At 46.1% G+C, this 23,776-nt stretch overlaps 1 long non-coding RNA gene across 5 annotated transcripts in view; it reads right to left on the bottom strand.

Moving 5' to 3' along the window:
- LOC112662821 (uncharacterized) overlaps positions 1–23,776 on the bottom strand; it is a 27,290-nt gene extending 3,514 nt beyond the window's left edge. For 2 of the 5 annotated variants that reach the window (XR_007408076.1, XR_007408075.1), the window contains exons 1-6: positions 23,242–23,776; positions 13,862–13,919; positions 12,636–12,728; positions 9,719–9,925; positions 8,292–8,387; positions 6,818–6,976 (exon numbers count right to left, since the gene is read on the bottom strand). This is a non-coding gene — a long non-coding RNA (uncharacterized LOC112662821). Of the gene's footprint in view, positions 1–6,817; positions 6,977–8,291; positions 8,388–9,579; positions 9,926–12,635; positions 12,732–13,861; positions 13,920–23,241 lie in introns of those variants that run through there. The other 3 variants (XR_007408077.1, XR_003138862.3, XR_004811966.2) reach the window with 3 other exon arrangements.

Genomic DNA, 23,776 nt, shown 5'->3' with positions numbered 1-23,776 from the left:
TCTAAACATTTTTAAGCTTTATATTTTACATTTAATTTCATGATCCATTTTAAGTTAATTTTTGTATAAGGTATAAAATTTAGGTTGAAGGTTTTGAGGACATTTTTTGTCTTCTTGTTTTTGTTCACATATTGCAGATAGAAGACCAGTTTGTGTGTGTGTGTGTGTGTGTGTGTGTGTGTGTGTGTTTTCAGTGCCATTTGTTGGAAAGGCTACTCTTGTGTCAAAAATCAGTTGGGCCTATTTATGGAAGGCCCAACTGAACCCAAACAGAACCCTATTTCTGGGTTCTGTTTCTGGGTTTTTCTACCCTGTGATCTAATTCTCTTTCTCCAGCAATCCTACTGTCTTGATTACCGTAGCTGTACACAAGGTCTTGAAGTCAGGTAGACGGCACTGCTCCTCTCACCTTATTTTTCTTTTTCAAAAATTTTTAGCTATTCTAGTTCATTTGCCTTTCCATATAAATTTTAGAATAGTCTTGTCTACATCTAAATATATCTTAACTCAGATTTTTATAAGAGTTGCATTAAGCTTGTTTATCAATTTGGGGAGAATTTGTACCTTCTGTTGAGTCTCCAATCAATATAATATGGTTCTCCATTTATTTAAATCTCATTTCTTTCATCAGCATTTTGTAGTTTTACAAGTTCTTATATATGGTGGCTAGAATTATACCCAAGTATTTCTTCTTTTTTAAAGCGATTATAAATTGCATCATACTTTTAATTTTGATGCCCATGATTTTATTGCTATTATATAGAAATTGAAACTGATTTTTGAAGGTTTTTTTTTATTTTTTTAAGATTATTTATTTATTTATTCATAGAGACGCAGAGAGAGAGAGAGAGAGGCAGAGACACAGGCAGAGGGAAAAGCAGGCACCATGCAGAGAGCCTGACGTGGGACTTGATCCAGGATCTCCAGGATCACACCCTGGGCTGCAGGCGGCACTAAACTGCTGCGCCACCAGGCCTGAAGGTTTATTTTTTTAATCCCATTCTCTCTAGTAATTTTCTTTACGCTGGCATCTACTTTATCTGATATTAATGTAGTTCCCCCCACTCTTTTTTTCTAATTAATGTTTGCATATGTCTTTTTCCATCCTTTAACTGTCAATACACTTACACCTTTATAGGTAAGTAGATTTTTTGTCGATAGCATACAGTTGAGTAATATTTTTTAATCCACTGTGCCCACCATCTCTATCTTTAACTAGTGCATTTATATCATTTAGATTTAATGTATTCATAAAGTTAAGGCCTAGCCTGTTCATTTTTTGGTTTACTGTTCCCCTCTCTGGTTTTCATTTCTGTTTTCTTTTACTTGCCTTCCTATGGGTTGCTTGAACACTTTTAGAATCCCATTTTGATCTGTACTGATTTTAAACATATCTCTTTGTCTGACTTTAGTGGTTGCTTTAGATATTACAGTGCGTGTGTGTGTAAACTCCTCACAGTCTGCTGGTGTCATCATTTTACCAATTTGAGTGAAATACCAACACCTTACTTCTCTTTACGTCTTGTTACCTTCTCTAGTTTACAATTGTTTTAAATATTCCTCTTCTGAAATTTAGAATCACATCACACAATATTGTGATTTTTGCTTCAACCATCAAACATAATTCTTTTTAAAAGATTTTATTTTTTTTATTTATTCATGAGAGACACAGGGAGGCAGAGACACAGGCAGAGGAAGAAGCAGGCTCCATGCAGGGAGCCTGACATGGGACTCCATCCCAAGTCTCCAGGATCATGCCCTGGGCCAAAGGCCGCACTAAACTGCTGAGCCACCTGGGCTGCCCTGTAATTTATTTTTTAAAAGATTTTATTTACTTATTTTAGGGACAGCCTAAGTGGGGGAGGGCAAGAACCTCAAGCCTACTCTGAGTGCAGAACCCCATGTAGGGCTCGATCTCATGACCCTGAGATCATGACCGGAGCTGAAACCAAGAGTGGGACACTTAACCAACTGAGCACCCAGGCACCCCCATCAAACATAATTTAGATGCCTTAATTTGCCATTCCTGATATTTTTCCCCGGATTAGAATTCTGAGTTGACACTTCTTTTCTTTCAGCACTTGAAAACCATTGTGCCACTTTCTTTAGACCTTCATGGTTTCTGATGAGAAATCTCTAGTCATTCAAATTTTTCCCCTATGGGGTGCCTGGGTGGCTGAGCTGGTTAAACTTCCAACTTGATTTCAGCTCAGGTCATGATCACAGGGTCATGGGATTGAGCCCCACATCAGGCTCTGTGCTCAGGGGGGAATCTGCTTAAGATTCTCTCCCTCTCCCTCTGCCCCTCCTCCTGCTTGCACATGGTCTCTCTCAAATAAATAAATCTGTTTTAAAAATGTCTCCTTGTAAGATGTTTTTCTCTTACTTTCAAGATTTTTTCTTTGCTTTAGTTTTCAGAAGTTTGACTAAGAATGTCTTCGCATTGCATTTATTTGTGTTTATTCTGTCTGAGACTCACTCAGTTTCTTAAATCTGTATGTTTAGGTCCCTTGCCAAATTTGTTTCCAGTCATTTTATCAGGTAGTTTTAGAGGCCTTCTTTTTCCTTCTTCAAAGACATTAGTGACATTTTTGTTCTGGTTCCCTAAGTTTTTGAGGGAACTCATCCTATCACACGCAGGATATTGACACTGATACAGTCAGGGTGCGGGGTGTCCCATCGCCGCCGTTTCCTCATCACAGAATCCCCAGCAGACCCTGACCCTGGCCCTAAGCTACTTTCTTTATGCAGAGATTGGGCCACTCCTGTTCTGTATGCACAGACACACATTCTTTCCTCTGTCCACTCCAGCTGCTGGAACACATACACTGAGTTTGTTTCAGTTGCAGATTTCTGAGTTCTAAAATTTTATTTGGTTTTTCTTTATATCTTCTATTTGTTTGCTGAGGTGTTTGATCTTCTCATAGAAATGATTTCAAGGATGTTTACAATTATTCTTCAAAGGGTTTTTATCATTGCTGCTTTAAATTTTGTCAGATAATTCTAACATCCCTGTCGTCCATCTTATTGCTGATTTCTATTGCTTATTCTTTTCTCATGCCAGCTGAGATTTTCCTGGTTGGTATGATGAATGACTTTCATCTGAAATGGGGGCGTTTTAGGCATGAGGTTATAACACTCTGGATCTCACTGAAGCCTTCTGATCTAGCTAGCTTCCGCTGCCATCATCCCAGCAGAGGAAGAAGGCTGGGTGCTGGGCTGCCTCATTAATGGAGGTAAGGAGTCTGAATTCCACTGGCTTCCCCAGATGCTACAAGGATGATAAAAGTCCTGACTCTGCATGAGGCCTCCTCAGACACCCCCAGCGGGGAAGGGCAGGGACCTTGTTATCGCTCGGTAGGGGTGGAGTGGAAGTGTGGGCTCCCCACATAATCCTTGCTGCTAGCCGAAGGAGTAGGGCTTCTTGTTAGCACCCAGCAGTGACAAAAGTCTAGGCTCCCCCGCCCCGTCAGTCTTCGTTGGGGTAGGGCCGGGGTGGAGGCCCCGGTGTTTTCTACCTTATCTGGCTAGAGGAGAGAAGCTACTGTCCACAAAAGTTTTCCATCTTCAGAGCTGACTTTTTGTCTATGGAGAGCAGGGTCTTGTCCAGACTTCCACTGTTTGCATCTGTTGACATTTCCAGGTTGCTGGCTGCTTCAGCGCTAAGACTGGGATGTATGAGGCAAAAAGAAATCCCAGAGAACCCACCACCTGTGCTTCCTCAGCCCGAGGCCCCAGCAGGGCTGTTTCATCCGCCTCTTGCGGCCTTCTCAGGTTCTTGCGCACGGCCTCTGGGGGGCTCTGTTGGACTTGGTTGGGAGACCAGAGCAAAGGTCTCTACACCATTGCCTCCCAGCAGCGGAAGTGGAGTGTCCATGCTTCTCTCCTTATTTGTCAGTGTTGGGATTATGTGACACTGGTCTCCTGAGCAGATACAACTGCTTTATCTTATTTTCAGAGGTGACTGATGTTACCAGCTTTCCAAGGAAGAACTGCACAACCACCGACTGTCGGCACGTTTCACAGCCTAGTGCCTTTTCTGCCGACTTGTTTCTGGTTCAGGTCTTACTTAACTACCAACAAGAGCCTCCTGCTCCTGGTCCAGAATATCCAGGGGAGGAGATGTGACAAGAGGTGCAGGGGACTGGTGGGCTTTGGGGAGAGAGCACTGAGGTGGGCAGAGCTCTGCAGGGGCCCAGGGGCAGAGCTCTGCAGGGGCATCAGGCCTGCAGGGGTGCGGCTGCTCCAGCCTCAGGCATCTGGGGGAGAGAAGGGACAAGAACTGACCCAAAGGTGGAGTGCAGCCAACTGCTCCATGTTGTGAGGAAACAGCAGAGAGCTATGTCCTGGGCCTTGGAAGGGGAGCAGGGTTTCCAGGCAGCGGCCTCGGATCACTCCCACAAGGGCAGGCAGGCCAAGAGGAGGGTGCGATTCTGATGGAATTTGAAATGACCAAACATCTGCCTCCTCCAGTGTCTCTCCTTCCATTGGCCATTTCTTATTTACAATTCTATTCTTTAACCCATCCTGCCCCTGCCTGGGCCCTCTGCACCCCCACACTGACACCCCATCTTGTTGTGACTGCTTCTGTATCCTCTAATGTCGAGTTAGGTATCCTTTGGGGACAAGCCTTCCTGACACCGAGGAATGGCCTCTTCTCAATCTCTTAGGCCCTGTTCTTTCCCACATTGCACTTCCCTGCCTGAACTGATAAGCTTTGTTTCTTTGTTTCACTCCAGATGGTCAGCTCTGTGAGGGCAAGGAGCTGACCTGTCTCCATCACTGTTTCCGAATGCTCGGTCTATTTGCAGTAAGTAATCCCCTCTCATAATGCCAAGGCGTGTCCTACAAACCCTTCTGGGACAACCTCTGCTTCCTGTGGGGCTTGTACCTGACAGACTGGAAGGGTGAAAAACCAAGGAACAGCCTTTAGAAGTCCAGGGTTCAAGATTTATGAGTTCTCTGAAGGTTTTTTTTCTTTAATCCATGTCCTTAAAGCCCATGCAAAGGATTCTGCATTTTTATTGTGAAGTGTGGGCACCGTGTGTTTGCCAGCCCTGGTCAGTTGCAGTGTTGTACACTCCAAACTGCTCAATGAGTCGATGCAGGAAGCCTGTACAGATGGTCAGTGTTCATTTCTTTCTTTCTTTTTTTAAAAAATATTTCATGAGAGATACAGAGAAAGAGAAGCAGAGACATAAGTAGGCTCCATGCAGGAAGCCTGACGCGGGACTTGATCCTGGGACTCCAGGATCATGCCCTGGGCTGAAGGCAGGTGCTAAACCACTGAGCCACCCAAGGATCCTCTGTTCATTTCTTTCTAACAATCCGGTAGGCTCTACAGGCCCCAACCAAGTTTTATCCAGATCAGGGTCATCCAAAAGAGCTTTCTGCCATGATGGAAAATGTTCTGTATCTGTACTGTCCAGGATAGTAGCCACTAACCATGCATGGCTACTGAGCACTTGAAATGTGGCTAATGCAACTAAGGAGGTGAATTTTACTTTTGTTTAATATTAGTTATTTTAGATGTCAATAGTTCCTATATTGGACAGCATAGCTGGAGACACCTTGCAATGGGAAACTGTCCCAGGTAAACTCAGAAGGATCCTACAGAGCTACAGGGTGGCTTCATGAAGTGTCAGAACAATGGTGACTGAGAAGCTTAAGGGAGAGGGGGGTCCATGGTGTGGGGAGAAAGGCCCCAAACTCTCTTCGCCTGGGCATGGCCCTGGCTGTGATCCATGGACATGAGAATCTCCATAAGCAAACAAGAGTTTGGTTGCATGGAGGTAGCCTGCAAGAGGAAGAGGTTCTGACCTAGATGGGATGGAAGGACAGAGATTGATAATCCTGTTGGAGAAACAGAATTGCTCAGAAATCAGCAGACCCTCAGGCCAGCCACCCAGAAAGATGGCACCAGGTCTTGAGGACAGAGGACGGGGAAGGGGAGACTTTCTGGAGGCCAGGATTGCCTCAGAGGGGCAGGCATTGGAGGGGTCATAGGGAACTCAACAGAGCTAGGGAAGATTGGGGGTTGGGGGGCAGAAGAAACTGCTTCCTCATTCCTCAAAATAGCACTGTCTGCTCCACTCAGTGCATCTAGTTCCTCATACGCATAAGCCTCAACATGTCTGCTGCTTAAGGAAATACATTCATTCCACATTTTTTGGATGAACGAATGAATGAATTCCACAGTTAGAAATGAGCATGTACAGGAATGCATCAGCTGGCCAAGCAAGTGAATAGTAAGAAAAATAAAATAACATTCTTGGGGTTAAGGGATGGGGAAATACATCAATCAGGGTCTTTTTGGGAACAGAAGTCACTCAAGGTGGAGAAGTTGATGGATTAAAAAGGAAGCAGGCAAGGAGAGGACTGGTGCCTCCCGTGGAGAGGGCATCCTTCACAGGAGTAGAGGCCCCTTTTGGATGGAAACAGCCACCCTGAGGCAGTGCCACAGCAAGGCAGGGAGCAGGGGGGTGTACTTCTTCATCCTTCCTCCCTCTGCTTCCTGCTGGTGCTCTCAAGCTGATTCCCACCAAAAGCCAGAGGACACAGATTCCAGCCTCTGGAGCAGGGGTGCCTCAGAGGCCACAGAGAGAGGGAAGAGGAGGCAACATGCGAGTACGACACACATCTTAGAGTCTACCACAGCAGCAAGTCCTGGACAGGCTGTGGAGCTGTGGGAGTTCATGTTCATTGCTGGTGGCACTGCAAAGCTGAACAGCCACTCTGGAAGACAATCTAGCAGGTTCTCACAAAACTAAACGTATTCTCACTATAAAATCCAGCAATCATGTTCCTTAGTATTTACCCAAAGGAGTTGAAAACATGTCCACACAAAAGCCTGCGTGCAGATTTTTAGAGCAGCTTCATTCGTAATTGGCAAAACTTGGAAGCAGCCAAGATGTCCTTCGGTAGGTAGGGGACACATCAGCTGCGTTGCATCCAGTCCACGGAAGGTTACTGAGTGCTAGGCAAGACACGGAGGAAAGGTAAATGCATATTACTAAATGAGAGGTGTGGGTACGAAAAGGCTTACCTCATACCGTATGATTCTAACTCCATGACGCTCTGGAAAAGGCAAAATTCTGGGAGCCAGTAAAAAGGCCAGTGACTTGCTGGGGGCTAAAGGAGAGACAGGGATGAAGAAGCAGAGCTGAGGATTTACAGGGCGGTGGGAATGCATCTGATCCTGAATAGCACAGGTTTGAACTGCGTGAGTCCACTTATATGCAGGTTTCTTTTCAATAAGTGCAGCACAGGACTGTGAATATATTTTGTCTTATGATTTTCTTAACGTTAGCTTTATTTTAAGAATATGGTATATTGGGATCCCTGGGTGGTGCAGCGGTTTAGCGCCTGCCTTTGGCCCAGGGCACGATCCTGGAGACCCGGGATCGAATCCCACGTCGGGCTCCCGGTGCATGGAGCCTGCTTCTCCCTCTGCCTGTGTCTCAGCCTCTCTCCTCTCTCTGTGTGACTATCATAAATAAATAAAAATTAAAAAAAAAAAAAAGAATATGGTATATCATTCATATAACATACAAAATATGTGTTAGTTGATCCTGTTATTGGCAAGGCTCTGGTTAGCAGTAGGCTGTTAATAAGTTTTGGAGGAATCAAAAGTTACACGTGGGTTTTCAACTGTGGAGGTGTCAGCACCCCACACTCTTCAAAGGTCAACTGTACCAGGTATGATATTGTGACTGGGGGTACACGTCATCATGCATTTGCCCAAACCCAGAGAATGCACAACACCAAGTGCGAACCATAATGCAGACTATGGACCTTGGATGATTACGATGTGTCACTGTGGGCTCATTAATTGTAACAAATGCACCACCACGGGGGTGGGGTGGGGAGTGGGGTGTGGGTATTAACAGTGGAGAGGCTGTGCATGCTTGGGTATATGAGAAATCTCTGTACTATATACTCGATTTTGCTGTGAGCCTAAGACTGCTTTTTTTTTAATCTTGTTTAAAGAGACTCTTTTTTTTTAGATTTTATTTATTCATGACACAGAGAGAGAGAGTGTGTGATAGAGAGGCAGAGACACAGGCAGAGGGAGAAGCAGGCTCCATGCAGGGAGCCCGACTTGGGACTTGATCCTGGGTCTCCAGGATCAGGTCCTGGGCCGAAGGTGGTGTTAAACGGCTGAGCCACCCGGGCTGCCCCTAAGACTGCTTTTTAAAAATAAGGATTTTCTTTCTGTTTGGGGGGGTGGGTTTTGTTTGATTTTTGTTTTTGTTTTTGTTTGTTTTTTATTTTTATTTTTTAATGCAAACCTGAGGGCATTGGCTCCCAGAAATGGTGCGACAATCCAAAGCCAAAGAGGGTTCATGGATGAAAAATATCATGTGAAAGATGTGTCCCATCATTAGCTGTTGGAGAAAAGCAAATTGAGACTTGAGACCCTAGGGAGATGTCACTGACCCCCTTTCCGTTAACCAAAACTAAAAATGACATCAACACCAAATGCTGGCAAGGAGGAGGAGAAACTGGATCACTCATATGTAGCCGTTTGAACATAAAATGATAGTTACTCTGTAAAACAGGTGGACAGTTTAAGAAACTTACCATTTAAGTCCGCAACCATACGCCTGGGCATTTACTCCAGAGAAACGAAAACTGACATCCACACGTAAACCTGAGCACAGTTGTTCATAGCGCCTGTATTTGTAATGACCCCAAACTGGAAACAACTACCTCGTCCTGCCACAGGCCCGCAGGTGAGCGGCGGAGCCAAGTGGTGTGTCCACACGGCGCCGCGGACATAATAATCACAAGTAACAAGCTATGGATCCGCGCGGCAGTCTGGAAGGATCTCCAGGGAGTGATGCTGGGGGAGGAAAAGCCAGACTCCGAAGCGGAGAACTGAACGCTTGCGTTGTACCAAATCAGTTTGCTGGGTTTGCTCTCACACTACAGTTACTTAAAATGTGACCAATCTAGCTGAAGGGTAGAAGGGACTTCCCAGCACTATCTTTGCAACTTTCTGTGAATTTATAATTATTTCAAATCCAAAGCCAAAAAACAAAAAACCAAAAAAGCCTTGACCTTCTCGCAGGCAGCCAGCGCAGAGCCGCAGAGCCGGCCTGGCCCTCCTGTTTGGGCAGGAGCATCCCCACCTGCCTAGGCGCCCCCAGGATAGGCTTCCCAGGCCTGGGGAACACCTGAAAGTCCAAGCTGCCAGGCTCAGGGCCCCAGGAATACTCTCCCCTCCCCGCTCCGTAGCCGGAGGCCGCCCCACCCCGGGGGTGCTCCCTGCAGGGCCCCTGCCCACCTCTGCCCTGGCCACCTCCAGCAGAGGGAGCCCGGGTGGGCTCGGTCCTCAGGGCCTGCGGGGCACCCCTACCCACCCCCGCCCCAGGCCGGAGCCCAGCCCTGTCCCAGGGCCACGAAACCAGGAGGAACTCTCTCGGTGGGAAGAGAAGCCAGCTCCCTTGGGCCGAGTTCAAACTTGGTTGGCAAGGGTATGGCCTCCCTCCGGCTACTTGGAAAGGGAACTCTAGGGCCTTTGGTGTTTCTGTGGCCCAGGGCACCCTGGAAATCTCACCGCTACCTCCACGCCCATACTTGTATAGGAAATTTTATTCATGACCCCTGTTTCCTTCGGAGCCACCATCCAGCTAAGAAGTTGGGACCTGCTGCGTTCTGCCGAGGTGGACGTGCACAGGCCGTCCTCATCCTAACACAAACCCCATGAGCAAACCTCCTTAAACTGCCAAATGTCAGGGGGCTTCCGCTGCTTCTTGCATGTTGATTCTGGGCACCGTTGCCGCACAGGTTGTTTCTAATGATGGTGCCAACTTCAAAGTGTGTATTTGTGTTGACAAGACTGCTTGCTTCGACAATTAAGCTGCACTTCTTAAATCCTTGCTTACAATGCTGCCATGTTTGAATGAAGACTTTCATAGAGCTATAGGGCATTTCACAGGTGCCAGAAAAATGAAAGCATAGGTTTATTGATTTTAAAACAAAAGATAATATCTGTAACACTAAATGGAAAATACCATCCCTTGCAGTAGGTCCCATACACCATTTTAACATGAAACCATGCCCTTCACTTTTAAATGACATTAAAAAAAAAAGTTCAAGTATTGGCTACAGATGGCATTTGGTCCTTCGCTGGGGAGCATAGCAGTCTTCCCCTTTCATTTAAAGAGCTGAAAGATAAGCTAAGTAATTACAAGAAAAAGAGCTCAACCCAATGGCTTTCATCTTTAAATCAGAGACCTGGGAAGAGGTTCCACAGTTGAGAAGTTTGGCGGCACCTGCTCCTCACTTAGCCTGATCTCACTGCAGGTGGGTGTCTTTATCACTTCACCTAACAAAAATTACTATCGGTTCTGCTTTGTGATTGAAACTAGTGGGTTCTGAGCTGGATGTAGAGCAAAGTGCTATTAAAACACTAGCTCCAGGAGCACCAGGCCGGCTCAGTGGGTAGAGCATGTGACTCTTGATCTTGCGGTCATAAGTTCAAGCCCCACATGGGGTGCAGGGATAACTTTAAAAATAAACTCTTTAAAAAAAAATTAAGTCCTAGCTCTAGACAAGAATTTCCAGTTCCACACTACTGATTACCCATTGGCACCTCACATTCTAAAGTGCTTCCAAGTTTGGACAGCAGGCAAATCTAAGAATGTTTTCCTCTAGAATAACTTCTAAGAAATTTGAGAAGCTGAGGGGACCGGGGTGACTTGACCATTGTGCATGTCCATTAGCCTGATCATAACCTTCATGTCCTGGCTTTGTCTTCCACAAGTGGGTTTTCTTGTCCCATGATTATGTGACTTTTCCCCCGCTTTAGGCACTTTGATTCCTAATTCAACTCTAATTGTCCATCTAATGAATTGTCTATTATCGTGACATCTTCTCTGTCAGTGTTATCCCCTGGGCAGGTGAAGATGCCTAAAACAGGGAGCTATTGCTTAGTTTGAGTCAAAACTTTTTTAAAAAGTAAGTATAAATACACCACGACAGCAAGGCTTTTAGGGGTAGAAGCCAAGGCACTTTATAAAAGAAAACCGGCTTATTTCAAATGATATTTAAAAAAATAAAATACCTAGGAAAAATCTGACACATGTTGGGCAAAACCTCTTCACTACAAACTACAAAATATTGTTGAGAAATTTAAAAAGTACTAAACAGTGGAGGGAGATACCATGCTCATAGACAGGGTAGCTCAGTATTGTAAAGATGTAGTTCTCCTTAAATTCATCTATAGATTTAATGCAACCTTAAATAAAGCCATATAGAAGGGCTTTTTTGTTTTTTAAGATTTTATTTATTTATTCATGAGAGACATGGAGAAAGAGAAAGAGAGAAAGAGAGAGTCAGAGACATAGGCAGAGGGAGAGGCAGGCTCCATGCAGGGAGCCCAACGTGGGACTTGATCCTGGGCCTCCAGGACCACAACCTGGGCCAAAGGTAGCACTAAACCGCTGAGCCACCTGGACTGCCCCATAGAAGGGCTTTCTATGGAAATAGGCAAGCTGATTTTAAAATTCATGTAGAAATGCAAAGGACCATGAGAAGCTGAAGCAATCCTGAAGAACAACAACAAAGCTAGACCAAATAACAAGACATACTATAAAATTCCAGGAATCAGGACTCTGTGGAATTGACGTAAGCACAAGCAACACATGGGGCAGCCTAAGTTGTCTTTGGTGTATCCAGGTTGTGCCAGAGTTCAGAGACCATGATTGCCTGGGAGAAGATCCTGGAATTAAATGGCTGGTACTCAAGAGCAAAGCCTGGGCTGGACCTCCAGGTCAGAGCATCACCAGAACATTGACGCCAGAGGTACTTAAGCTTTCTTGCTAAGAAAAGAAGCCAGTGTGCTGGGTGTGTGAAGAAGACACAGGGCTGCAGGGGGCACCTGGGAGGCTAAGTGGTTGAGTGCTTGCCTCCGCTCAGGGCGTGACCCTGGGTCGGGGATCCAGTCCCCGCATAGGGCTCCCCCCAGGGAGCCTGCTTCTCCCTCTGCCTGCGTCTCTGCCTCTCTCTGTCTCTCATGAATAAGTAAATAAAACCTTTAAAAAAAAGTGCTGAAGCGATCAATTGATTATTCAGAAAATGATACCACTGTTACTTTAAGAACATTTTTTTTCTAAATTCCCTTTTCATTAACTTCCTCTTGGGATATATATGGTTTAGGCCAACTGACTAGATTAGTGTTGATTTGTGAACTAGGCCAACACTCAAATGTTCCATAGGCTGCCAGATACGCACAAATGGCCTGTCACTTTTTTGGGCATTAATAATACTAATATTCCAGGCATTCTGAAACCCTCTTAAGATAAATCTAAACCAAACAAAAGGATCAGTTGAATAAACTAAGGTGCATTCATACAAGTAAGTACTATTACTTTATTAAATCAATAAGGTCATCTCTGCATGGATTCAGAAAAAAATAAATTATTAAAATAATTTAAACACACACACACACAAAGTGTGTGTGGACCCCTGAATGTGGGGAAGGAATCAAATATTATTTTTATTCAATCCTCATAACCATGTATAATTAATCCTATTACAGAAGTTCACAAGGTGTAGAATCTGTGGTCTAAAGAATGGTTACGGGTGTTTCATTCTACTGGCATCTTATGAAGAATTTGATGACTAACCTCATTCTGGCCCCTTGGTCCTGGGTATCTGTCATCCGGACTCCATCACTGCCGAGATGTGGCCCCTGGGCGGTCAGAATCAGCATCACTGGGCTGCTGGTTAGAAATGCAGAATGTCTGCACCAGTTCACATTCCCACCAACAGTGCAGGAGGGTTCCCTTTTCTCCGCATCCTCTCCAACATTTGTGGTTTCCTGCCTTGTTAATTTTCCCCATTCTCACTGGTGTGAGGTGGTATCTCATTGTGGTTTTCATTTGTATTTCCCTGATGGCAAGTGATGCAGAGCATTTTCTCATGTGCATGTTGGCCATGTCTATGTCTTCCTCTGTGAGATTTCTCCTCATGTCTTTTGCCCATTTCATGATTGGGAGGTTCCTCAAACAGTTAAAAATATACCTGCCCTACGACCCAGCAATTGCACTGTTGGGGATTTACCCCAAAGATACAAATGCAATGAAACGCCGGGACACCTGCACCCCGATGTTTATAGCAGCAATGGCCACGATAGCCAAACTGTGGAAGGAGCCTCAGTGTCCATCGAAAGATGAATGGATAAAGAAGATGTGGTCTATGTATACAATGGAATATTCCTCAGCCATTAGAAACGACAAATACCCACCATTTGCTTCAACGTGGATGGAACTGGAGGGTATTATGCTGAGTGAAGTAAGTCAATCGGAGAAGGACAAACAGTGTATGTTCTCATTCATTTGGGGAATATAAATAATAGTGAAAGGGAATATAAGGGAAGGGAGAAGAAATGTGTGGGAAATATCAGAAAGGGAGACAGAACGTAAAGACTGCTAACTCTGGGAAACGAACTAGGGGTGGTAGAAGGGGAGGAGGGCGGGGGGTGGGAGTGAATGGGTGACGGGCACTGGGGGTTATTCTGTATGTTGGTCAATTGAACACCAATAAAAAATAAATTAAAAAAAAAAAAAAAGAAATGCAGAATGTCCTTTCCTACCTGGATTGTCGACTCAACCACTCTTTCCTCCTTTCAGCCAAAAGTAATGAGCCCCATGTTGTTTTTAACGTGTGTGATGCACGTGTAAAATTTAGTGGTCAATCTAAAGATCCATGTGGTGAAAACGAATTTAGGATTGCAGTTGTGCTCAAGACCTGTGATTGCATTGGCACATGAAAGCATGCAAACCTATGGACATAGAAATAACCAGAGAAACCTATAGAGAATAAGAAGACTAACCTTAAGTCTTCTCATTACCTTGTGACTTCTCGTTACTTCCTTCATGGCCTAGACTTTCTGTTCTGTCCATGCACATCTACAATGAATAAGGAATTAAATAAAATATATTTCAGCATGAAAAAAAAAGAAATGAAGAATGTCAGCCTCCCTGCCCACCCCCACCAACCTAAAATCTGAATTTTAGCAAGATTCCCCTGGGCTGCATCTGCTCCTCCCCTGAGAAGGGCCCAGTTTTGGTGAAAGTCATCTAGAAGACTCCAAGGTCAGAGCATTATCGTCAACAACACAGGCAGATATGATATCTCACTTCTCACTCATCAATGCACAGTCTTTTTTTTTTTTTTTTTTAAGATTTTTTTTTTTTTTAAGAGACACAGAGAGAAAGAGAGACCGAGATACAGGCAGAAGGAGGAGCAGGCTCTATGCAGGGAGCCTGATGTGGGACCCGATCCCAGGACCCCAGGATCATGACCTGATCTGAAGGCAGGCGCTAAACTGCTGAGCCACCCAGGGATCCCCATCAATGCAGATTCTTTAAAATGACAGAGGTAAGGGATGGAAAGTCAGGGTGCAGGGGCAGGACACAAGGCACTCCTGGCATCTGTTCACCCTGAGATAAGTAGTTGGGGCTTTCTGGAGGAGGAGTTAGGAAGAGAACAAAGTCCGAGTTTGTGGAAGCAGCTGTGAGTCAGGCCGGCCTTCGAGTCTCCCTCCCTTTGCACTGTGTCTTGCGCAGCCACGTTTCCTCAAGTGAGCTAAACAGGCCAGGCTTTGTTAGTCTTGCACCATAAACCAAGCAGAGCACTTGTACACAGCACACCAAACAATGTCCTGCAAGAGGAAAAACCTTTAATCCATAAATTACAGCAACAGCTTGGAAGGAAATAGAGAGACAAGACTCTCAAGCTACACATTCCAGAACACGCAGGACAGCAAAGCCTTGGGAGCAACACATGAGGTGCATTCACATCCTGGAACCCAGCGAAGGCCGGCCAGCTCCTCTCTTCTGTGTACCTTTTCTGTTGATTTGTGATAAAAAGGCAGTTAAACGCCTGATAGTGAAAGCCTGGAGCCTAATAAATTAAAACATGTAAGACTTGAATATTTCATTCCTCCGTTTGAGTTGTAATTAAAAAAAAAAAGTTATTTTAAACAAGGTAAAATTAGAATTTGAACTTTATGTTCTTATTAGGCCAGAAATCCTCCAAACAGCAGGGGAAATACGGTGTAGGAGGATCCCAGACTGCTGGTTAGGGTGGAGTCAGCCAAAGCACTGAGAGATCAGTCTGTCAAAAAGGGCATTCGTGTTCCAGGGGTTCGTGTAGGCGGATCCAGGGATGGGATGAACAGGTGCACACAGGGGAGAGTCATTTCTGCCCCAGTTTCAAATTAGGGTGACCAGTATATCCCAGTTTTCTGGGACCTTCCTAGTTTTAGACCCTGGGGAACCTTTCAGTCCAGGACAAACCAGGACAACTAGTCCCCTTAACGATGTGTAAATCTGGAAGACCTGGGCTGTGCACAGAACAGCCTGGGCAGGGGTGCTGGCACCCAATGGTGGTCCAGAGGCCCTGGGGAGTCAGGGGCTGTGCCCTCCGGAGTGTGCCTGGGAGGAGGAAAGAGCAGGGGTGTCACTTCCAAGCAGAGGCCCACTAGTCCTTGATGTAAGGACTGCCAACAAAGGTGGTATTTTTTTTTAAGATTTTATTTATTTATTCATGAAAAACACAGAGAGAATGAGAGGCAGAGAGAGGCAGAGGGAGAAGCAGGCTCCATGCAGGGAGCCCGACATGGGACTCGATCCAGGGTCTCCAGGATCACGCCCTGGGCTGAAGGCAGTGCTAAACCGCTGCGCCACCGGGGCTGCCCAAAAGGTGGTATTTTTAAAGCCAGGCTTTTATTTGGAGAAGGCTTTAAAATCCTTGGGAAATGCTTGGAAATGCTTCCTGTTTTTAATTAAGGAGAACCCTGGAACATTTCCCTTGTGCCCTATTTTAGTTTGGATTTAATTCTTCCTCTTCACACCACAGTAAAACCGAGACAAAACCTAAAACATCAGTCCCCTGTGCTGCAGGTGGGATTCGCCAGGTCAGCATGAGACCTGCCACCAAGAAACAGAGTAAGCTCATGCCGAGGGCCACGCTGCTCGCCAGCTGGCAGCTCGGCACAACCGAGGTCCCTCCCAGTCTGAGCAAAGGCACCCAAGTAGCCTTGTGCAAGCCGCACGCCCCGGGATGCAAGGAACAGAGACTCCAAGCAGGGACTCCGTGCACCTGCCTGGGGATCTAAACCACCTGGACTCGGGTACCTTAGCAGTCATGGGATAGACCTAAAATCCTGTACCCAGTTCCTATGTGGGGGGGCTTTTCCCATACCACCAAGCGATTCTTGGACTCCAGCTGATGTCCTACACTTCAGCTCCCCTATCTACCTGGAAATGATATCAGATCCCACTGGTCGAGGGCTCAGTCTTACAAGATGGCCCCCCTACATCCCTCGGACCCCCCACTTCAGACTCCAGTCATAAGACCAGGTTGTCAACTGTGCTGATGGACTGGCTATGGATTGGGGGTTCCACAGCCCCCTCCTGGGTTCCATTAATTTTCTGGAGAGGCTCACAAAATCCAAATAAACTTCTTACCTCCTAGATCACCAATTTATTATGAAAGGATATAATTCAGGAACAGCCAGATGGATGAGAAGACAGGGCTAGGTGTGGGGAAAGGGCCCAGAGCTTTGATCTCCCCTGTCCTAGGACTTCCATGTTGTTCACCGACCCATAGTTGTCCTAACTGTGCTTTAGGAATTTTGTGATTTCATTCTGTGGAGGCCTGGTGATTAACTCTTGGGCCACTGGTGACTGATTCAACCTCTGGCCCCTCCTCACCCCCAGAGGGAAGGAGAGGTGGCAGTGGAAGGTCCTACACAAATCACAAGAAAGGTTGTCTCCACTGGTAACCAGTTCCCCTCCTTAGGTGCCCTAGGGGCTTTCCAAAAGTCACATCACTAACATAACAAAAGATGCTTTTATGGTTCTCCTCTCCTTGAAAATTCCAAGGTTTTTAGGAGCTCTGTGCCAGCAGCAGCAGGAAGACCAAATAGATACCTCTTATGAGCTGCAGCATCGCAGACTACACCACACAGACACTGCAGCTGGGAGCTGCTTGGAATTCAAAGCTGGACCCTGGGGCTCCGCCATCAGCACAGCCTGCGGTTCCCACCCCTACTCTTTTATCCAGAAGCAAATATAGGGCATATCACAGAATGGAAAGCAGCATGGCTCCTCCTGCCAAGACTCAGGACACCTGTAACCACCATGGCCAGGCCTAAGCCCAACGTCACAGGGGTGCAAGCAGGAAGGGTCCATCCTTCCACACCACGGTCACCAGGCTCTCCAGGAAGACTAGCAGCCACACTGCTATCTGGCCCCTCTGTCAGGAGCCTGGATTGCCTGGAGCCTGTCTCACCAGGCAGGACAGGCTCATTGAGGGGCCTTGCTTGGGTGGTTTTCTCTATCCATTGTGCCTGCACACTCTTGGCTGCACATGTAGAGTCAGACCACCTCGACCTTCCAGGCTGGCTTTAGAAGTTTCTATTCCAGGATGCCTGGGTGGCTCAGTGGTTTGGCGCCTGCCTTTGGCTCAGGGTGTGATCCCGGGGCCCGGGGATCAGGTCCCACGTCGGGCTCCCTTCATCGAGCCTGCTTCTCCCTCTGCCTGTGTCTCTGCCTCTCTCTCTGTGTCTCTCATGAATAAATAAAATCTTTAAAAAAAGTTTCTATTCCCACCTGTAAGTGCCTCGTTCTCCTGACATTTCCCCCAGTGAAGTTCCCAAGGAAGATGGAATGTGGTTGATGCCTAATAAAGTTAGTGTGTGTGTAGGGCCCACAAAGCAGAGGCTGCTCCTGGGCTCCAGCCCGTGTCACAAAGCTAAGTCAGCCTGCTTGTACGGGAAATGCCTGTCAAGGAACCTAGCACATCCCGTCAGCCCTCCGCTTCTGCTGGAGCTGGCTACCTTACCCTGGAAGTAGGACCTGCCAGCCTTATGAGGAAATCCTGGACCTCCTTGGTGCAAGCCACTCACACACTCACACACACACCCCTTCAGTGCAAAGAATCAGTGTTCCATCACTAAGTCCTTGCAGGGCCTTGCAGGGCGGCAAGTTCTCCTCAGAGCTGTAACGGAGAGAAGGAAACCACTGACTCCCTCCCGCATTAATTCAACGCACTGGTCTTCAAATGTGTGAATTCTAGAGGGGAAGCCAAGGGGATGGTCCTGGGCCGCCCTGGCCTGGCTCAGCTCCCCAGGGGTGCGGGCAGGGGAGACTTCTATGGGCAGCCTGGGACCCCCTGCTGCTCACAACATTATTTCTCCAGTAAAATGTGCTGGGGGGGCAGAGGCCCGCTTCAGTAAGTTTGTAGGCTGGGAATCTCCCCGGTCCCACTGGATTTTTTTAAACGTTTGTGTGCATTTCCTGTGGCGCACTGGTGGTTGGCACGCAGGCTTCCCTAGTGACCACAGGGCGGGGAGAGGCTTGGGCAGGCCGAACCCCAAAGTTCATAGGTTGTGTGTTGTTCACGGGGATTTCCCACTGCCGTAAGGCACTGAACTTGGCTTCCCCTCCGTACTAATGTCAACAAGATGTTCCGTGTGGTCTTTATTTCTCGACATTTGACATACAAGGGAAGCCTGGGGCTGGAGCTGTCAGGGGTACCAGGGGAGGGCCCTCGTGGTGACCCAGCCCGCAGTCTCTGGGGCGCCTCTCCTGCCTCCCGTGGGTCCCCCCCACCCCCCGGGCCAGGCCGGCACTCACACAGCTCCTCAGCACCGCCCCCCAACCCTGCACCCCAGGGCTCAGCGAGGGCGGTGCAGGGGCCCTGGTGGCCAGGCTGCAGCTTCAGCGGCCCAGACACGACATAAGCTGCAGAGTCTGCAGCGCGGAGAGATTCTTGATAAACACAGCCTCAAGCCGACCTCAGACAGGAAAATGTTTAGCTTCATAAAAACTAGACAGAGATTAGTTGCATTAAGAGTTTAATCTTCATAAAATTATGTCAGAGTGATATACTAGTGCGGAAACTAAGAAAGGAGTCTGTCACCAGCATGACCACCCTTGACATTTTGGGTATTTCTGACCTTTCACTAGTTACCATATGCATTTTTTATACAGATAGATTTACAGTTTGATATTCTGTTATTTTCTCTTGGTGTAAGCTGTTTCCACGTGCTTTAAAATGTTAATATTTACGAATATAGTGACTGCATGTTGTATTGTCTATTGAACCTGCCTTAATTGATTGCTCAAATTCTCCCTGCTTTGGTCATTGGGAGCTCTTGCTGGTTGGCTTCTGTGTCCCTTTGACATACCCCTCTCTTTTTTTTAAGTTTATTTTTTTTTTAGTAATGCCCAAACCCAGCATGGGGCTCAAACTCATGACCCCAAGATCAAATCACTTGCTCCTCTGAGCCAGCCAAGCACCCTAACTTTTTTTTTTTTTTTTTTTTTTTTTTTTGGTTTTCCTTACTTTCTGATACTTCAGGCTCAGCTGTAGCTTCCCCACCCCAGCCCTAGAATCAGCCATTCCTCCATTGCATACTGGTGCCTTTTATTAAAGAATCATATTTGGAAACAAAGATGTAGGTGCTGATTTCATTGACTTCTAGCTAATGATTTTTTTCTGTCCTCAATGTTACTGATCTCTTCTCTTTATTATATTTTACAAACAATTTTGGAGAACTGTTAGTATTTACTTCAGCCTTCAGCTCCAGTCATGATCTCAGGGTCCTGGGATCAAGCCCCAAGTCAGGCTTCCTGCTCGGTGGGGAGTCTGCTTCTCCCTCTCCCTCTGCCTCTTCCCTCCTACTCATGCTCTCTCTCTCTCTCTCTCTCTCTCTCTCACTGTCTCAAATGAATAAATAAATTCTTTAAAAAAATAAAAATAAGGAAGCTCTAAAAAAAAGGATATCCACAAAAACTGTATATATAATTACCAAAAGCTAGAAACAATCCATGTGCCATTCAACAGTAGAACGGATAAATTGTGGTTTATTTCTACACTGGAATACTCCTCAGCAATAAAAAAGAACAAACCATCGACATGTGCAATGGCATGACAACTGCAAACCATTTATGCAAGGGCACCTGGCTGGCTCAGTTGACAGAGCGTGTACCTCTTGATCTCAGGGTCCTGAGTTTGAGCCCCACATTGGGCGTGGAAGTTACTTTGTAAAAAAACAACATTATGCAAAGGAAAGAAGCCAGGCACTCAAAGAAGAGTCTACTGTATGAAGGCTTTAAGACAAGTCAAATGAATCTGTTGTCAGAAGACAAGATAGAAGTACTTTTTGGGAAATGGTGGTGGAGATTTGGAAAGAGCATGAGGGTACTTCTTGATTATGGTGATGTTCTGTTTCTGGATTGGGAGGTGGTTTCATGGATGAGCTCATTATTATTAATTTTTTAAGGCTTGAGGAAGCCTTTAACAATAAAAGATTTATTTATTAGAGAGGGGGTGGGGAATGAGTGAGGGTAGGGGCAGAGGGAAAGGGTGAGAGAGGAAGAATTCTTTTAAGCGAACTTTCTGCTGAGCCTGACCTGGATCTTGATCACAGGACCTGGAGATCATGACCTGAGCTGAAATCAAGAGTCGGAAGCTTAACTGACTGAGCCACCCAGGTGCCCAGCTCATTATTATTATTGTAATAATTTATTAAGTTGTATACTTAAGATTCATGCTTTTTTTTTAGAATGAATGTGATATTTTAATTAAAAAGTTTATTTTTTGAAAATTGCTCCATCTTGGTTCTTTTTCCTGTACCGCTCACATCTGGCCCCAATGGATACCAAAGTAACTTTGTCCTGGTGAACTCTAGAGTGTAAGCCACACCCTGTGCATTCCCCTCCACCCCCTCCTCTTAGATTAGAACTCTCATGGATGAGAATCAGACTCCAAGGAAATCCTCACAAAGTCCCCAACACCCCCACTATGATTCTCCCCTGAGTGTGGATTTATTTAAGTGTGGATATGTTTCTTTTTTACTCTCACATGACCACCACATTGACAGCACCTCTGACACCAGAAGTGTGGGTTTTCTCCACACTCTGCAACTCTGTGACACCAACTGGGTGTCCCATAGATTGACGCTGTCTCCCTTGACATGGCATCATATCCCACAGGTTAAGGGCTCAGTCCCACAAGACTCCCTACTTCAGATGCCAATCACAAAAGTAGGTCTCCAGGTTACCCACAACTTCTGTCAATCTTGGCAGTAAATCAGAAGCTCCCATGGCGTCCTCCTCCTTGGATTTGATTATTTGCTAGGACAGCTCACAGAACTCAAGGAAGCACTTGTGTTTACCAGTTTATGAAAGGATGTGATAAAGGATATAGCAGCCAGATGAAGAAATGTGGAGGGTGAGGTCTGGGAGAGTCCTGGGCACAGCAGCTTCCGTCCCTGTGGAGTTGGGGTGCCTCATCCTCCCAGGGTGGATGTGTTCATCAAACTGGAAGCCCCCCAAGCCTCAGATTATTGGTATTCTTATGGAGGCTTCCTCACATAGGCATGATCAATATTAACACCATTTCCAGCCCCTCTCTTCCTTCTAGAGAATGGAGCACGGGGCTGAAAATTGCAAGCTTCTAATCATGGTCTTTCTGGTGACCAGCCCCCATCCAGGAGCTGTCCAGGAACCCACCTGGCCCTGGTATCCAGAGTCATGCCATTAGAACAAAAGACACTCCTACCACCCAGGAAATTCTGAAGGACTTGGTACCCTGTGTCAAGAACCAGGTACAAAGGCCAAACATTAGAACGAAAGATGTTCCAAATGCTCTCTTATCACTTAGGAAATTACAAGGGCTTCAGGAGCCCTGTGCCCAGAACCAGGGGCAGAGACCAATATACATATTTTATATTATGCCATGGGATCCAAGAATCATAAACTAGTTTTCAGAGATTTCCTTAGAAAATCTGCATCTTGATATCATTACATTCACTTTGGTATCTGATGTTTATTTATCTGAGCTTCTCCACTGGAATGTCCAGTATAATATCCTCTAACATCCAGCTCCATCCACTTCTAAAATCCTGACTCTCTTGTGTAGGCAGGATCTGACATTTCTTCATAATAATTTTTCAATGGGTTCTTTATGAAGAATACACACACGCAAAAACGGTTGGTTGAGAACATCTGAACCCAGAAGCTAAACGTAGAAATAGGTACATTTTTCTGTAACGTTTGTAGTGGAGATCTCTTGTTTTGTCTGCCTATGTTGGCAAGAGAACTCTTCATTCCTATGGGAAACCCACTCCACAGAACTGGCCCAGCCTTCTCCTCCACCTGGATGACAGTGGTGGGCAGATAACCAATCCTAAACCAACAAGAATATCCCATCCTTGAACCACAAAATGAGCATGTAAAGTAAGCCAGCCTTGCATCTTCCTGGGACTTCTGTATAAGGGACAACTGTGTCTTTCTATGCAGTTGTCAGCCAGGAAGAACTAAGTCTGGAGCACTCACAGGGAGAGCTCTTAACTGTTTGAAACCTGATGCCAAGTAGAGACACATGTAGAGATGAGAAACAGAGAGAAAGAGAGACTTACAGGGAAAGATAAAGGATGATATTGGTATGGTTGAAATGCCAGATCCAGCCATGTCTAAAGCTGGAGGCCCTCCAGGCATGTTAGGGACATTAGTAACCTAACCCGTGAATCCCCTTTTCTGTTTATGGCAGAGTTACATCCCTGTCCCTTCATAATTGCAAGAGTCCTGAATATTTCCTGCATACATAATAACTTGCACAAATTATTCAGTGAATTTCATCATAAATCAAACTGGAGGTTGATGGTGACCAGTGTGCCCTGAAAATGTAGACTCCATCCTATCCTTTCTTCTCTATGCTCCAGACTCCCTGGGTTTGCAGGACCTCTTCCCCCCTTAACACCTGTATGGAAATTGGGTGGTTCGGTGTCATATCCTAGGTAACACCTAGGACATCCTCTCGGTAGTGGGGGCACAGGGCATGGCCAAGGATGTCAACATTCATTGCCACACGCCTAGTGTTTTATGAGCTACAATATTATACAAAATTACAAATGCATTTTGCCCATCAGAAATGAATCCTTGGGCCACATTTGAATTATAGATGAACATCCCAGGGATGCTTTCTCATAGCTAGGAGTAGTATGTTCTTCCCTCTTCTACATACATCTAGGACATAATAGCAATGCCAATTTGGACAATACCAACCAACACAATTCTGCTCAGCTTTTCTAGTTAGGTCGGGACACTTGAAAAGCTCTGAACAATGCCAGGGAGCCCCTCCTGGTATTGTAACTGCTTACCAAAAGGCAGCCCCTCAAAGAGGAAATTCAACAGACATTACATAATTACTTACCAATTTTCTTCTGGTGGGTCACTTGCCAGAAGGCTGGGGAAGGCGGGGAATGTCCTAGAAATTCTGGAGAGACAGCATGTCCTGACCACAGGAAGAAACCAGAAGCTTGCAGGGAAGGGGGACAGGCAGTGGTACAGATCAAGATGAGGACAGAGTGATAGTTCTTTACTATCTGCAATTTTTGAAGCTTCACACAAAAGCTACTTTTGATCACTGGCTGAAAGGGAAAGATCTGGATTAAATGTCTTTCCTCTCCTCATTTAGGCACACAATGGCATGGTTGGAATTCCACTCCTCCCTCTGGGAGCAGGTTACCAAGGGGTCCCAGAGGCTAAGCCTACCAGGTGTGAGGCCTGGGGGGGCCGTAGGAACCCCATAGTTATCTGGGGGAGGTCGGAATGGCAGGTGGCCTCATCTCCCTGCCTGAGCCGCCCACCCAGCTTTTCTGGGCACTCGAGGAGAGAAAGACCCAGAAGCAGCTCAGGGCTCCTGTCACTCCTTGCTTGCTGACATCTCCCTCAGCAACTGGAAAACC

This window comes from Canis lupus, chromosome 34 (assembly GCF_003254725.2).
Source record: "Canis lupus dingo isolate Sandy chromosome 34, ASM325472v2, whole genome shotgun sequence".
Classification (NCBI taxonomy): Eukaryota; Metazoa; Chordata; class Mammalia; order Carnivora; family Canidae; genus Canis; species Canis lupus.
This window is presented reverse-complemented; position numbering and strand designations above follow the sequence as displayed.